Source organism: Macrobrachium nipponense, chromosome 20 (genome assembly GCF_015104395.2).
Source record: "Macrobrachium nipponense isolate FS-2020 chromosome 20, ASM1510439v2, whole genome shotgun sequence".
Taxonomy (NCBI): Eukaryota; Metazoa; Arthropoda; class Malacostraca; order Decapoda; family Palaemonidae; genus Macrobrachium; species Macrobrachium nipponense.
The window spans coordinates 37,670,495-37,685,494 of NC_061089.1; the positions used below are offsets into that span (position 1 = coordinate 37,670,495).

The 15,000-nt window shown below is 37.2% G+C and overlaps 1 protein-coding gene and 1 long non-coding RNA gene across 10 annotated transcripts in view; one reads left to right on the top strand and one right to left on the bottom strand.

Moving 5' to 3' along the window:
• The window catches only part of LOC135224954 (uncharacterized), a 401,986-nt gene that overhangs the window by 369,435 nt on the left and 17,551 nt on the right, over nucleotides 1–15,000 (top strand). The gene's annotated exons all lie outside the window — the stretch shown is intronic.
• Nucleotides 1–15,000, bottom strand: part of LOC135224874 (MICAL-like protein 1) — a 226,454-nt gene that overhangs the window by 62,441 nt on the left and 149,013 nt on the right. Inside the window, exon 1 of one of the 9 annotated variants that reach the window (XM_064264252.1) lies at nucleotides 12,562–12,703. The exons of the other annotated variants lie outside the window; for them this stretch is intronic. The gene's annotated coding sequence lies outside the window, so the exon portion shown is untranslated. Of the gene's footprint in view, nucleotides 1–12,561; nucleotides 12,704–15,000 lie in introns of those variants that run through there. 9 annotated transcript variants of the gene reach the window in all.

A 15,000-nucleotide genomic window follows, 5' to 3' on the forward strand; every position in this document is an offset into this window, starting at 1 on the left:
GACCTTATGGGGTGACTAGCATCAGGAACCAATGGGAGAGCGGGAGGATGGTGGCGAGTTTACTCAGTTGGCGGCGCGGGAGTTTTAAAATTGTTCTCGGTGGTCCGAGCGAATCTCGGGACTTTACAGCAACAACCTTTCGTATCTTGAAAACTTTTCGTATGTAGAGCAGTAAAATTTTTTGCATTGGCTTTCGTATCTCGAGTTTTTCGTAAGTAGAGCCTTTCATATCTCGAGGTACTACTGTATATCTATATCTATATATCTATATATATCTCTATATATATATACTTATATATACCTATATTCTAATATAATACCTATATATATATATATATTATTATATTAATATATATCTTTATATAATTTATAATATTATATTATTATTATATGATATATATATTATATTATATTATATTATTATATCTATATATATCTATATCTATCTATATCTATCTATCTATATATCTATATATCTATATAGTAAATAGCAGTAACAGCATACATTCTCTGCATTCTGCAGTTCCCACCCCTATGCATTCCTCAAGTTCCGAGATCTGAGACCTGTGCCTCTTGAGCAGCAGAAAACCAGAGATTTCTGGGAGAGAGAGGAAATCTTAAATTCCTATCAGGCTTGTTGTTCTATTCACTAATCTTAAACACGTTTATTTTTTCTCATCTTCTATATATATATATATATATATATACTATTTTTAATATATAGATATATATATATCTATAATATAATTATTACACACACACACACACCAATACCATATATATATAATATATATATATATATATATATATATAATATATATATATATACACACACACACACACACACACACATATATATTATATATATATATATATATATATATATATATATAGATACATATATATAATCTACACCAGCATAATGCATAACACGTAAAATATAATCAGAATTACTAGTCTGTACATATCCTACAATATTAATATCAATTTTTAGTATTACGGTTGTAAATAGTATACCAAGGCCACTTTTAAGTAACATGATTCGGCAATTTATTCGTGAGTGAGAGAAGAAAACTGGGACGACAAGATTTCAGTTGGAAAGCTAGAGGCAAAATGGAATAGCTGAAATTTCAAAGGCCGAAAGCAATGTAGCTGCGGCAGAACGTACCCTGCAAACAACCTTCACAGTGGCATCGGACACACATGGACATCATTCATTAAAATCAGAGATGCTATCGCCGACACACATTTACAATCTTCAGTAAAGCAGCAATAGATAGTAAAGTCAAATGTTTAAGTTTACAGCTCTGTTACACACACACACACACAATTTTAATTTCCCTATATTTTCTTAATAATTACAGCAAACGCCGGTGGTGTTTGCGTATGGTAACACTACGTCCCGAGCTTTAGATAGTTACGCTATGTGTAAGTTTTAGGTAAATAAAAGGATACCTGGGTGTACATTTGCAACTGAAAAGTGTTTTAATAATTTACTGTATGCGAATTACACCGTTAATATTCGAAATAGAATATTATTACTATTGTTGAATATAAGCTGAATGTAACTATCTAAAGCCTGGGACACAGTGTTACCATACACAAACACCACAGGCGGGTGGACAGATGGAAAAAACCGAGTATAGGTTTTGCTGTGAATATTAACTGCAGCATTCTTTGTGTCTGTAAAGGTATTTAACAACTTGCCAACCGCTGTATGAAACACGAGCATATAGACAGTCCCCAATATACAGCATACAACCTTCCTTGGGTTTACCGACGCTTCTTCTTGTTTCCAGAAAAGTTTAAGTTTGAGGAATTTCCGGTTTAGACACGAGTTTCCCCTGTCCAGATTCATTGTGGTGAAGCTCTGTAATTATTTTAAGCATCTCCATGACGTAAATTTTTAACAGGAAACAAATGTCATTTCATATTGTGATAACAAAAACGTCCAAATCCGGCTTTTCCCCATAGTTAATTACTACCTTCTGCCCACAAGTTGCATTTTAACATTCCGAATAAATTTCTTAAGAGAGGTGGCGGGATAGTTAAACAACTATAGTAATTATCCATATTCACAATGTGCATAAATTTCAGCTATATACGCCAATTACCTCCTAAATTTAACCTGCGCGGTTCCACTTTGGGGTGGGAATTTATGTTAATTAAAAAAAAAATTATAGAAATAAAAGGACAGATGCAGAAAAGAAAACAATTTCCATCTGCCATTGTCGCAGGTAGTCACATCACATCCTTCAGTCATCTAAAAATAGACACACGCGACGAAACTTGCTGTTAGACTTCGATAGCTTAACTCAAGGTCTAAAGACCTTGGCTTAACTCATGAACTGACCTCTGCCATTTCGTGCTTTAGGATCACCGGTTGTATTCTCCGTCACGAGCGCCGGCGTCTGCACTTGCCTACTTTTCAGCATACAGTCATTCGAAGGGCTCCTCTCTCTGGGGCTTGATATTGGTGTATCGTAAATTCACTTACCGTTATGGGGAATATTTTCAAGAAATTGAGGATAAAATATCGTCACCAGTCAACATTAACTGACGGTGATAATTCAGTGTCTGATTCGTGGTAATATTCCCTATAAGGGTCAAGTGAATTGCCAATATGCAAAATCATTAACACGCAAAGTCATGTGCAATTTTTCTACTGCAAAGTACAGCATTTGTCATAACAGGCTAAAAGCTGATCATGAATTCAACATAAAAACACTTTGGCTCATTATGCTTGAAGTTTTTACATTAATCATTTCACGAAACGAAATATGTAAGCTTGCACAGAACTCAGTACATATTAACAATATAAAAATATAAACAATTTACACACATATTACAATATACAAGTGTGCACGCGAGGGTTCCATAAGGCTATGTAACTAACGAATGCAAGTCAATACAATTCTGCTTTGGTAAAACACGATAGCGGCTCTTGAAAAGATCATTATTTTTGGTCTTAATTCTATAACAAGCGCCTATTCCTTTGTGTGGGAGATCTCTGAAGGAGTACGTGCGCGCTGTCCAGCAACTAGGAAACTATTCCCGTGGCCGCAGTCACAGTAAATATAACGCAATAAGTACGAAAGAATGAAATAACAGTCTTCTGGATTATGTTAAAATAAATAAACAGATTTAGAAGGAACAGATAGTGTTGTATAATATGACCTACAAAGTTTAAGCATGGCATTAGTCAAGCAAGCAACAAAATTACAGTACTGATTTGATTTGAGTTTAAGTGTGGTCAAACGACCTGGCACTGGATCTGCTTGGTTATTCAGTACAGTAATGAAAATTATTAAAAGGCTAGCAAAAATAGTGGAATGTTACAAAATATTTTAACATCTATTCAAAAGTCCAGGATAACAACAACATCATTTCAAACCTCTTCTCAGGAACATGAAATTGTTGCCGCCTTCGCTCTACGTGCTGGGGACCGTCGTCAACCAGTATGCGCTACACAGTAAAGAGAGTATCACAAATACTTATCACACATAGGTGGTCCATTCCTGCCTTGGACAACGATTTAACTAAGCAAATTTCAATAACCCCCTTGAAATGTTATTTAAATCTCCAGGATGAACTTGTTGGTTATATGAATATCGCCTAATCTCAGCCTAGTCTCAGGACCCCGATTTCTCCGGAATAATGATGACCAAGTCGATAAATGGACGGATTTTCTGATATTTAAGTTCTTTAGCGAAAAAATGAAAATGTCTTGGTAATACTGCACTGTATATATGTGGATATACAAACTCACACTATAATAAATCTGAGTGTCACTGACTGAATGTTCCTTTCAAAATGAGAATACCGAATGCCATGTGAGTAAATAAACAGATTTAGCAAGGAAGAACTCCATTTATTTTGCCAACTTAGCTCAACATATGACCGAATAGGCCCTTTCATGTCAGTATAAGGAACTGGGGGATAATCAATACTATCCAATTTTCAACGAAACTGGACTGATCTATATCTGGAGACAAGCCAACAGAGCAGTAGTCCTTGGATTCTATAAATTGTTGGATTAGAAGGGCTAAATTCCCTGATGGCCACAAAGGCACTAAAGGAATCTGAATAAACAGTGAGATCGTCTTCTCTCCTCTCCTCTCGTTAACCAACTCACCTCACCTCCGTAAAAACACTCTTTCATCTCGTTTCTCGGTATCTTAAACAACATGATGGTGGAGCTGAATTACAAAACAAAATATATGGTGAGCAAAATAATATGACAGGTTACTTACAGTAGTCATTAAGTGTATGAACAATCAGTAGTACTACTATAACAAATATAATAAAAAGAATAAGATCTGTACGGAATTTGAGTTTTCCTTACACAAAGCCCTAGAGGAAAAGTGGATATATGAGTTTTAGAAAATTATTTTCCTTTAAACGTTTTTATACTGTTGATAAAAGATAATTATCATATCCGACACGAAAAATTCTCCGAAATGAAGTAACGCAGAATGTGGTCAAAGTTTTTCCGCTTAACGAGTGATTTTCATTTCCTCTTGATTACGACGAAGCGCACCATTACTACAAAACAAAATTGCCTTCTCGTTGCATAAAGGTTCGTATAATGTACAAAACTTACAAAAGACGATTTATGAATTTTCACGTAGTAAAAATTACAATAATAAAATCTGCAGCATTTCCTACAAAGAAAAAAATAAGAGAGCCTACAGTACACATGCTCAGCCGTGGATAAAAGTGGCGCTATCTCTCTCTCTCTCTCTCTCTCTCTCTCTCTCTCTCTCTCTCTCTCTCTCATCGTGGGAGGGGAAATGAGACCGAGATAGAATCAACCAGGGAATGAGGACGAAATGAAAAAGATGAAAAGATTATTTACTTCATTTCTACAAAATAGGGAAATATGACGTCTAGTAATGTGGGAAACTCAACGACCGAATTTGAAATACGGTCTTCTTCTTCTTCTTCTTCTTCTAGAGAGAGAGAGAGAGAACGCATCCAAGAAACTGTTACAGGCTGTGTAACAGCGGTCGTTACAGAAAACCAATTTTAGTAGCGAATCACTGTGAAGTGGTGTAGTGTAGTCTTCACCTCCATGATCGAAGGTGAACAAACACTTCTTGCTCCGTTTATAAGAGATCGGCCGCTAAAATAATCCTGGCAACAACAAAATGATCCATGAAAACATTTCCCTACTTCCTCAAAACGTGAAGATGGGAAAAAATGAAATATCTTGGTAATATTGCACTGTATATATGTGGATATACAAACTCACACTAACTATGATAAATCTGACTGTCACTGTCTCACTGTTCCTTTCAAAATGAGAATACCGAATGCCAGCAAATCGGATAATAATAATCTATGCGTTGGTTACTTGAGAATCATCTGCGCATAAAACAACGAAGGGTAATTAAACATTCTTTTCTTACTTGTTTTCTACAACCTTCCGGTTTTTAGGAGGTGAAAACGTACAGGGGTCAGCCAGAGAGGGAATCATCCCTGTGGAGGGCTGTATATGAAACCAAAGTGAAGTACGGTTGGGTCGCATATTATTTTCTCCCGCTACACCTTCATATGAGTCGTTCAAGACACAAGCAAAGCACCGTATATATATTACATATACAGACGGCATGGGAACGACAAATCATAACCTAAAGTAAGGATTTTCGGAACTTCGGTTATATATAGCTCCTTTTTGCGTCGCTGAGAACGTTTCAACCCAAAAGCTTTTCGCCGAGTACCTTTGTATCACAATTTTCTTAGAACTCATGGATCTAATCGCAAGAGAAAACCACAACATGGAGTAATTTACAGACCTGTGCTTAACTTAGAATTTCTGCTTTGTTGCAGGGACTGCGCTGTTGACATAACGTAATTCAAAGACAACTTAAAGCATTAAGTAATCAACACCACTAAAGAACACTTTTCAACGTCTATCATGGTTGATTGGATAACGAGTTCACACTAATGTTCTTTATACCTTTAAATTGTGCAAGTTATTGAACATTCGAATTGGTAAAAAGAGCTAACAGAAACAAAACGGGTTTAACATAAAGGAAATTAGGGCACCACGAAAATCTTTTTTATTTAGTAAAATCTGTAGAGACTCGTCACCAATGCAAAATACGAAGTAAACTAGTACTAGTAGACCACAAACATACTCGTCAAGCTATGTATCTAATTCTGACGAGTTATAGAAACGGCCAACACCCACCTTTCCTTCATATTAATATTCTTTTAACCTACAATACACACACCGCTGCCACTTCCAAAGACAAGTGCTAGGTTTCATTCCGCAAATATATAGTATGAATATTAACATAAGTTAGTCAAATACATTATTCCATCTCTTTACATCTGAAACCTGAACTCGATCCCATTAAGTTAATCTGTAACATTATCAAAGGCAAGTCAACAAGATTCTTTCAAGTGCAAGTTTTTTAACGCCAATAAAACGTGCCCTTTTATGAATACCAAACCTCAAAGTATTGGGCCTTTTTCCCGGCTCATCTGTTTGTTATTACAAACAATGCAAACAATGATCACCGTAAATTCTGTTCATGTCATTAGCTTTGCTTTAAAATGCTGAATACAGCAAATAACAATTTGCTCGATCTTAAATGACAACCTCGTGTTACGTACCAAACCGAGATGAATACCGTCCAGTTAAAGGGTGGGAGAAGTGGATTCTAATAAAAGGGAATGGTGCTCACGAACGAAGTCGTTATTGCATTAAGATGTCTGAGGGTAAACCACAAAATTATACAGCTTATATTGTGAAAATTGTGGTCATTCAGTTAAAAACTAAGGAAATGATGTCGAAAACAAATCGGATGAGTAGAAGAGCCATATACTATGTAACTTCAGTCTGTGATGACCACAAGGACATGCATAACTAAGAGTTCTGAAAAATACTTGACATTTACGTAATGCTTAAACATTCTTGAGGAAACATGATGCAAGTTTGTAAACTTATAGATTTGCAAAATAGTGGCGAACTACTAGTCTTAATAAAATAAACGTACAGTCTTATCCTTACAAATTAACTGTTTAAAATTTTTTTTAAATGATGCACCGAAAAGAATAAATTCTGGGAAGCCATGGTCAGTTTCAGGATATTAGCAAAGGACAATTAAAAGAAGCGCATAAATTGAATATGTGCACTTTTTTACACGTTTTCAGAAAATGTTACCACCGTAAAATGGAAAGTGGAGAGCCTTCTGTATTATCCAGAGAATATATATATACTTAACACAAAATTCACGACGGTAAATCCCAATCACTTGTACGTTAAGTCACCTGTTACTACGAATTAACACATGAAAGCCTTATGATGATTGTGTTTAGCATCATCAAATCACTTTTAGAAAGAAGGTATGGAAAGCCATTCTGAACTTGGCTGTCCTCCATCTAACACCGTTTCTCAATACTATTCGTATGAGTAGCCTATAGAGCAGCAAACATGTATATATCAGTAAATATAATTCATACCTTTAATTTTGGAGTAAATAAATCCAGTGATGAATAGATGTATGGGATCAACTGAAGACACCCCCCGCCCCACCCCCACCCCGCAGCAAGTGGCCACTTACATTCTGCCCCTTAACTATACCGTTATTAACATTCTTTTCCCCTTCAAGTTCGTTACAAAATACCTCCCTCCGAGACACATCATCGAATATCTAAGAATCTTAACCTCTTCATTCAAGGTACTGCATAACGGATGTATCATAACAATTAACTTGATTTTGCATAGTTAACAACCTTCCCTAACTTGCGACGACAGAGCCTACCTGACCAGATGTAACCTAACCTACTTTACCCTATCCAAACTTGACATCACCTCCCTCCTAACAACATATAGAAATTGAAAATCCACCCCCCCCCCCTCTATATAACTTTTGGCAGACATCCTCCCTTTTAAATAGGTCGACGTATCTGAACAGTTATTCCTCACCAGCTGTCGCAGTTTGCAAATAGTTCTTCAGATATCTTCAAAACACATTTTCGGAACAATTTATATTATCTCTCAGTTTTATCGCGCTGTCGTGTGTCCTAAACTAAGGATATCGTTCTTCCAAAACCATTAGCTAAATTGTTTTAAGAACAACGCAGTTTAAAACAAAAAACTTATGACAAGAAGAATACAATCAAATAACCGCACAACTCGTACACGAGAGGAGTCTTAAGCCTTCGGTTGGCAAGCAACATCAGCCGCGTCCAGGCATGGGGAAAGCAATGGCTTGGGAACACAGAGGGGAAAGCAATGGCTTGGGAACACAGAGGGAAAATCCTCACGCCACACGTAAACCACATGCAATTTTGCTGCACTTCCGGAAGGTTTCCTTAATGGAAAGCGGGACTCTTCGTGGGCTCGTTACCACAACCGACACAAAGAAGTTCTCAGGACGACAACAAATTTGAGCAGGCAATATGCAGATGATTTGAGCAAGGCGTTTTCAAAATGTAAGTAATTCTACTGTACAAAAGTATCTTCAAGAGTTCAACTTTCCCAGGCTTTAATATTTTTGAGGTTTCGTTCCAACTTTACCCAGATTGTGTAAGTCCTCAATTATGTACTGGAACTCCATTCATTCAAACTGGGTGAAAATGTTTTATCGTCGAGCAGGCTCAGCTGATTCTAATTTTCATGGCGTGCTGGCTCGTGCTGCTTAACCGTGTCATTCTTTCCACTTATTTTTTTCTTCCTTAACAGTTCTCTTTGCACCATCTTAATGTCAGTGTTACTTTTTCTGACTCTCTTAGACTTGTAGCATTCTTTTCCGATTAGGGTGTCGGCTTGGGTAATTATTACTACTTACAATTCGCTAAGCTTTCTAAGTACGAGTTCATACAGGAAAAGGAGCTGGTAGAATGAACTACTTGAATTAAATGACATCAAACCTCTTTTTTTCAAGTCCATAGAGGCTTATCGACAGCTAACGAATTCCTCTGCTTTATCTAACATATATGTGACTAATGAAAGCTCTGAGATGTGTATTTCTGGTTATAGAAGTTAACTCTCGATGTGGTTCGGAAGTCACGTAACACCGTTGGTTCCGTTGCTGAATAACCACTGGTTCCATGTAACGTAAAAACACCATACAAACAAACATACAAACTAATGAAAACTAACCTCCCAAATTCAGTGTGGGTACCAAACGACATTCCCAAAGAAAACAAGCTAAATGCTTCCAAAATCGCACATCGAGAGAGGACTTCTGGATCTATCAATCTGATAGTCAAAAATGAAGGGATGAGGTTATGTACACATTACTATGAATTGCTATCCACGGATTAAAGGAGCTAAAATTACAATCTAGGTATCTATTTCCCATGATATAATGACCATGTTTTCCAAATGTTTACCATTCTATAGCAATTATTTGTTTTATATGGAAACTTTACACCACATACACATGGGCGTAAAACATTTGCACAGGCTCAGCATGCACAAACGCGCGCATGCGTTTTACATTTTGTCTTAAGGAACAAAGGAAGGGAGAATGGGAGATATTGAGGAGGTTTCCGAATGTTTACCGTTCGGGAGGTTCTTGTTGTTAGGGCAGAAAGGCACTGTTTACACAGTCGCCCTCCCCAACTACTGCTCCTGAAGTTCCTCCAAATCAACCCACCACAATTACAGAATTCGGATTCCGGGTATAAGGCTTAACTTGAAAGACAGACTACTATAATGCCCTTACTACCATAAATAACTTGGCATTCGGGGCACAAAGAATGCATGATTCAAATATGTGTGTGTGTGTGTGTGTATTTTCAGGAGCCGACGAATTTATTATCGACTAAAAAATTTCCCTTCGGTTACCATATATGAAAATATAGTAATTCCGAGGTAGAGCAATTAGATATTAAAGGACGTTTGTAGCTTAATGCGTGTATATATATATATATATATATATATATATATATATATATAATTATATATATATATATATATTATATACACGCATGCGTCCCGAGTAAGCTGGAGGTCGGATCGCGCATTGTTTATTCTGTTAATGATTCAAAGAAGCGATACAGTGCTCTAAATTCCATTTTATCTTTTCCCTTCTTTCCATTACTGAACCATACATAACTATGACACCTTTTTCTTTTACATGACAATAATTCAACATTCCGTCCATATGTCTATCTGTCATATCTATCTACTGTGTAAGTACAAACTAGGCGAAACATAGCAGCTTAAATATAGGAAATTATTCAACTTTGTCATTGACATACAAAATGTTTGACTAAAAATAGTTTTGGTTCAAATAATCAACTACGTAGCAATGCATAAAACACTCATCTTTAGATATTCACAATATACTTCTATTTTTCTCAAAAGGTAATCTCCTTAGAACGGCTTCTAAAATTTATATAACTTTGTTTTTATCAGTTTCACGAACTGTTTTTCCCTTCTACCGGATTTATAGAATTCGCTTAATATTTTAGGTCGAAAAACATTCCTCCTTAAAAGGAAGCCAAAAGAAGGTTTCCTGTCTACCAGGCTACAGAAGGACTTCCTTAAGTCACATTGATTTACCATCCCTCAAGGGCAGAGCTACGACAACTCTCCAGATCCTACTGAAGGATACTTTATACGTCCAAGCAGGATGGAAAGCCACGGTTCTAGAAGGTACTTAACCTGTTCGGCATCCTTTGATAACAAATCGACATCCTTTATAGTCTATGTCTGAAGGCTGTTCAGACTGAAGGACGTCCCTGCCTCTGTGTGTGTGTGTGTGTGTGTGTGTGTGGTGAAATCAGGGGATATGGAGATATAATCACGTTGGTTTCAATTACATTATATGTATAGTAATCAGACAAGTGCAGTAACTCTCTCACACAGAAATCAGCTATTTTCCTTAATTAATCTTCATGTCAATGCTATGTCTCATCTTCCCTTCAAGTTGATTATATAGTCTGTTGCTTTAAGAAAAGTTGCACTGGAGATTACATTCTTCAACGGCTTACGTGACTTTCGAACCACGTCGAGAGTGAATTTCTATTACCAGAAATACACATCTCTCACATCTCAGTGAAATGCCCGAGAATCGAACTCGCGGCCACCAAGGTGGTAGGCCAAGACCATACCGATCACGCCACTGAGGCGCTCAGCAAGAGATAACAATAAAAAACTGCAAAAGAATAAAATAACGATTGAGAGACACAACTGTTTATTATATCTTGTGGTTACAAGTGCCATCAGAATGTTGAGACTAATTATAATTAGTTTGTTGAAGAGAAGAGATACGAAATGAAATATTTCAGTCCAGTGACACCTTACCTTAACGGTCCTTAACTAATCAGCCTTCTATACTTATTGGCTACATTATTGACAGTATTTTTGTCTACTTCCATTTTTGATTAAATATGTTTTTTTTAATAAACTAATTAAATTGAATGTTAAGTTTAAAGTACCATTTAGCTTGGGTTAAAAACTGTGTGGCATTGCTGTTAACAGAGATATGTAGAAAATATTCACGGTGGCTTTTGTCAAGATGATAATCGTTTTTATTCAAATTCACTTAATCATTCTTTGAAAAGACTAGTACAGCCGCTTCAGCGTATGATCAAGACCAGCGGAAATAGATCTATCTTTCGGTGGTCACGGTTTTTAGGAAATTCAGGAGAAATACACAATCATTACCATATTAGTATTACGTTATGGTAGCAAAATTCTAAATAAAGTGATACCTGCCAAGAGAAGGTGAATGATGTATGTAAATGAAAGCAAAATTCAATAAAAACAGAACGGTAACTCGAACACACAAAATTACTGAAATCGATTACTAGAATTTTATCACGTAGGCAAATATACTTGCCAAGTGTCTGAAAAAAAAAAAAGCAATCGTAAATGCCATTAAATAATATGGTTATGTTAACGGCCACGTTATGAATCACCAAAAATAAATTGTAAAAACATCGACCGCATTCGGGTGGTTCGTTGAAGTTCCAACTAACGTCGAAGCTATTCTCGACCGTTACAGTAATGTGAGCTTGGGTTCGTCATATGCACAAACGCATTTATTTACTCCTTGATGAACTCCAGGTTGGCTACTGAATGGGTCTTTTAACAAGATCCCCATCTAGTTATTTCAAACGTGCGAGTTGTCGAGTTCAAAGGAGTCAATCACTGGAATTGGGGGAATGAAGCACCGACGATTTGTATTTTTTTTTTCTGGCAGACAACGCCCCTGCTAGGGAGAAGTGGTTCGTGGTAGCATTCATCCATGCTAAATTGTAGTGGATCGTGGTAACATTCATCCATGCTCAATTGTCTTTTCATGCAAGTTCGCATACGACCCTGAGTGGTTGTTCATACAAGATTATAATCTAAGAACTGAGCATAATGTCTACATGGTTTACTATGAAAGCACTTGGGGAGGGGGAAGGGGGACTTCGGAATGTGGCTCATTCCTGTTTTCACGGTTCGACCGAACTTGCCATTCAAACTCACGTACTAAATGCTCTCTCTCTCTCTCTCTCTCTCTCTCTCTCTCTCTCTCTCTCTCTCTCTCTCTCTCTCTCTCTCTCTCTCTCTCTCACTAAGACTATATAATTTTGGAAACTTACCGAGTAAATTCTGCAATGTCCTTCGTGGAACTTACAAGTCCAAATACCAAAGAAGCAAAAATATCGTTGGCACAAACACAGAATATGTAAGGAAAACGTTAACAATTTTCGCGCTAAGAGTAAACGTTCTTAGTAGAAACTGGTCTCAACAAAAACAAGCAACTGAAACGATAAAAAAAAAAGTCAGGTGCTTCACAACCTCTCATCAGACACGCATTGACGTTGCTGCTCCCCGAAAGCCCAACGACCATAATACTCTTTTACCGTCACGGCAAGGCAAGCTCTTCCCCTGTCCCCCCCTCCCCAGCCCTCCCATCCTAAGGAGTTTAGGGAGGGAGAGGGGGGGGTTCCGGCCCAACATCCATCCTCCACATACTTCGTTACAATTTCCACTCCCACCTCCTTTACGCTTATCATACTACTGGTTCCATTTAAATCGACCCCACTATCACTGTCTTTAACCGCCACTCGACTACACCATTGCCACATTACTTCTCTCCAGTTCTAACTTTTACAAAAGATCCTACATGCTACTACAGAGAAATACATAGTAGATATATATCTCTAAACTTAAGTATATATAAGTTAACAGATTAGCAAAGCGTTTCATGAGTGTACAATTTCAGTAGATTACCATACGGTACTGACGTAAGAATACTGCTCTTGAACAGAGTCAATACGGGCACGAAGACTAGCCATCGCATTCTACGTAATTCTACCCTATATCTTCTATAATAATTCAGAAGCTGAATGACTTGGCTAGGTGGCCGTTTTCCTCTCTCCCATCATGGCTAATGTAAGGAAACCCAAGGAGTCACTATGAAGAAAGTATAACAAATATAAAACTAATCCACGACTCTACCGTTTAAAATCAAAACGGGTGACGAATTTTAAAATGATTGTAAAAAAAAATACGCAGCGATTCTTCTCCATGAACACCAATGCAACTTATGCCATACTTGCTGACATTTCAGTAGAAAGACAAATAGATTATGTCAAACCATCGTAAACTTTTAACATAAAACGACGCACATCAAATAAAAATACGCTAGATTAAACGTAGATATATGGGAGATTTTCAAATAAATAAAAATAGGCTATATTTGTAGCCCTTGTAAGTTAAACGTTACAACCTGAGGCGGCCTTAATATACTGGCCAATTGTGTATGAGGTTATGCAGGCTTTTTATTCGCTGTATAACATAAAAAAAAACACACAGATTAAAATTCTATATCATGTGCAATACTCAGAAGCCTAAATGACTTTTATCTAATCTCCTGTCCTGTGAAAATCACAATCCATATAAATAGTTTCATTAATCTAAGGAGTTCATGATAATACTGCCCAAGTACATGGGGCATCCAACTGAACTTCTTGGTAGTGTGTGTATCAATCTAAACTTATCATCGTGATAATGAGAAGTTAAGCATGACTGTAACACAGATGGACAACCTACTTTTTTGGGCATCATGTATGATACTTTGGATGAAAACCCTTCCAAAGTGTTGGAGAAGCGTTGACCTGTGCGACAGACTTCGACGGACGGCAAATGGACAAACTCTTTTGAAGTACATTCACGCATGACTGTTTTCTTTTGTACCGAGTGACCAAATCCAGCCATACAGCCGTGTAGCTATTGCAATGACATGGAAGACACTGCAGACACACCGAGAGACAGAGGGGAGAAAAACATAAGTCTTCAACTCTGTCGGTAGATTCTGAAAAATGTTATCCCCAAGAGCACTCCGAAGCCTTGACCGTGAACACACGCTCGCTATGAGTCATGTTCACTGATACAACAGACTGCAATGACAATCATAAAAGTATCCCCATGAAGGATTAATCTCATACAATGACACGAACATCTCACGAGTAGAAATGATGAAGAAATCAGTTTCTCCGACCTCTACATTAAACGACATACTACTGATCAGTTAGCGAGTAATTTTAATTAAGTTCCGAAAAATTAAAATTTATCCGATCTGCAAAACGTTAAGTTGTACTACCCGCACAACTAGCTTTTTCTGAACTTCTTTTATTTTTAAACGACTGTACTGGGAAGAGTAGTCCCTGCTCATTTGGCAAACGAACTGATTCTAAGCTACAGCATCCATAGCCATGCGCATGTGATACTAAGGGTAGTGGTATAATAGATCCCTTTCTCGCGAGCCTCGTGCTATGAATATAGAGCAGTTGAGTTCCTTCTACCATGTGGCCTTGGTGACTAACACCAATTTACTTTGAAGGAGTTGGCATAGATGACAGGGAACAGGATCGGGAAAGGATGGCGAATGTGTCCTTAAGAACTGCCTGCAAACGTGTTCCTGAAGATACTGCAAATGTTACTTAAGATTTAATTTAAGATTTAAAGGAGAGAGGGAGGAAGATGAGAGAGAGAGAGAGAGAGAGAGAGAGAGAGAGAGAGAGAGAGAGTTCTGT